We start from the raw sequence: 2,773 nt of genomic DNA, 5'->3' as shown, positions 1-2,773 counted from the left end.
CAGGGCAGCAATGCCCTCTCAAAGTCAAGAAGACAGCCTCCATGGGACCTGAAGACAGCCCAGGTTGCAACCTACAGGAACCCAGGCATGAACTGGCAGCATCATTATGCACCCTACACACCCAAGCCCTGAGTATTGTCTTTCTCACAGCTGAGTGGCAGACAGCCACTGTCATCCATTTACCCTAAGGTGGACTGTTCACTGATCCAGGAAATGAAAGAGACATCAGTCTAACTAGCCTGATCTGCAAGACCATGCAATGGATTGTCATGGATCTCATTAACAGGGACATATGCAAAATCAAAATACATTGCCCTACACAGTCTGCCATTCTTAGGGGAGGTATGTCATTGACACTGGAGGACTTCTCTGAGGCAGCCAACAAAAGCATGGATGGGGACAGATTGTGCATCCCAGCCACCTTGACCTGGTCAAAGCCTTACACACTATACCCCATATGGCCATAGTACATGAACTCTGTCAACTAGGCAGCAATCCATGTTACCAGATGGGTAGCAAACTGATTCATTGATAGAACCCATATTTTCATAATGAGGTAGACAACTGAAACAGTACACTCGTACTGTGTGGCATACAGCAGGGATTGGTCTGGGGGCCTCTGGTATATGGGATATACTCCCCTAAGGTGCAGGCCATAAACACAGGCCTATGGCTGACCAAGTAGGCAGATGACTGCAAGCTGGCAACAGACATCAATACCCAAAGTGATGTGGATGTCCTACAACAGGGCCCCAACAAAACAAATGACTGATGCCAGAAACATTGCCACAAGCTGAATGTCTACAGATGCATCAGCATCCTCTTTTTGGAGACTGGCAGACTCACATAGTATCACATTAACAACACCGTCCTACATACACAATCAGTAGTGAGGCAATTGGACACCTAGGCTGATAGCAACCTGAAGTCTGAGCACCATGTTGCTTCCGTTGTACAGAAAGCTTCATAAATGGGACAACCAAAACATAAGTGTCATCCATCCAGGAACAAAGAGGTCATAAGAACCATGTATTCTAACTTTATTAAGCCAATCATTTTGTTCAGTGTCCCCTTCGGCATGTACCTCACAAAGCACATGCAGCAGCTGGAGAGACCACAGAGGTTCCTCATAGGGAGAATGCAGGACCACAGACACCTACCCTACACAGATAGGCTAACAGCACTGTCCCTCTACTCAGTTCCATATGGGCTCCACAGAGGTGAACCCTCTCTGGCATGCAAGGCAATCCAGACCCTGCCTTGATGGACCTGTTGCACATCTGGAAGTCAAGGCCCACTCGATCTACCTGTAGGCACAGCATCAACCTGGTCTGTGATAGCAATAGGGCTTGTTGGTGTGACAGATATGCATTCCACACACTCCCCTATCTGTGGAATGCACTCCCTGTCCACACCAAACCAAGTTCCTCAATACCCCTAATGAAGTGCCCCCTGTATATGTGCATGGGAAACAGAACATACAGTCCTGTGATCCCACCCATGTCCCTGCTGGACAAGGGCTCTGTGTACAAACATGTCTTAACATGGGCTACACTCATGTTTGTGAGGGTTATAAGGGCATCAGGGCCAATAGCCTACTAACCTCATATCAGCCTATCAACCTATACAAAAATATCTGTCAGTGTTTCACCACAGTACTCTGTACTGCTCTGCCACTGACATACCTGGAAATCACAGTGTTATGTGGAATATACCACACATATAATGGACATCTCTGCCAGTAGAATGCACTCTGTACTCACCCCTATACATCTCAACCTCTTACAGCAAAACATCTGGACATGGTCATAAATGATAATGTGACAAAGGCCCAATGATAGGCTTGTGTTTTAAATATTGCCCTTACAAACTTCATGAATTGGCTGTACAACAGGTTTTGCTTTAGCATGAATTGGCTGAAGGTTATGAGGTCTGAGACACAAATGTTCTGTCATTATTTTCCAAATTCCCAGTCTTTAAGTATATGCCACCAACTTGCCAGAAAACCACATGTTTATGACACATGGACAAAACAAAGTCAAACATCTGGACAATCTGGAAAACCCTGTACAGTCAAGAGGTATGCCCACACCAGGATATGACCTTCCATGTAAGAAGAATACCACACAGGGAGGAGATCCCCAGCCAGTATATCACCAAGGTGCTGGACTCTTCACACAGCTACAGTACTCAATCGGCTGTAGCCACACCTCAAAAATGGCCAGATTGTGCAAGAATGTCTAGCATCTGGCTCATTATATTGGTCCATGCATCATCCATCTTGTATTTCTCTGTTAAATAACTGTGATGATCTGAGGATTTCTGTCAGTAGGTAATGACACAATATGCTACAATGTCAAATGTCATATATGTCAGAAAATGTTTGCTAAAACAAACCCTGTAACCCTAGAAAATCATACATTAATAAGAGCAACAGTTACAGTATCTCTCTATGTTTGGGTCATTGTCTCCCCATTTTGGCAGGCTATCTCCAGATATCTTGTACTAACAGGTTGAGAGGTATGGCTGTAGCACACAGAACCCTGGACTGGAGTACAACTATCTCTAGAATGGAGTCCCACACTCACTATATAAGGTCATACTGTGTATGCTCCTACACTTAGAGAAGTAAAGCCCATGTCGGAAATGACATCATACTTATATATCTGTATTGTGCAAAGTCTTTGTATACACACAGCTATGTACAACTTAAATGTCTCCACACACACACACAGCAGACAGGATTACACACAGCCATCTGTAGGTGGCCCAT

Source organism: Protopterus annectens, chromosome 1.part2 (assembly GCF_019279795.1).
Source record: "Protopterus annectens isolate FY-2018-M chromosome 1.part2, PAN1.0, whole genome shotgun sequence".
Taxonomy (NCBI): domain Eukaryota; kingdom Metazoa; phylum Chordata; order Ceratodontiformes; family Protopteridae; genus Protopterus; species Protopterus annectens.
Note: the sequence above shows the minus strand (reverse complement) of the source record.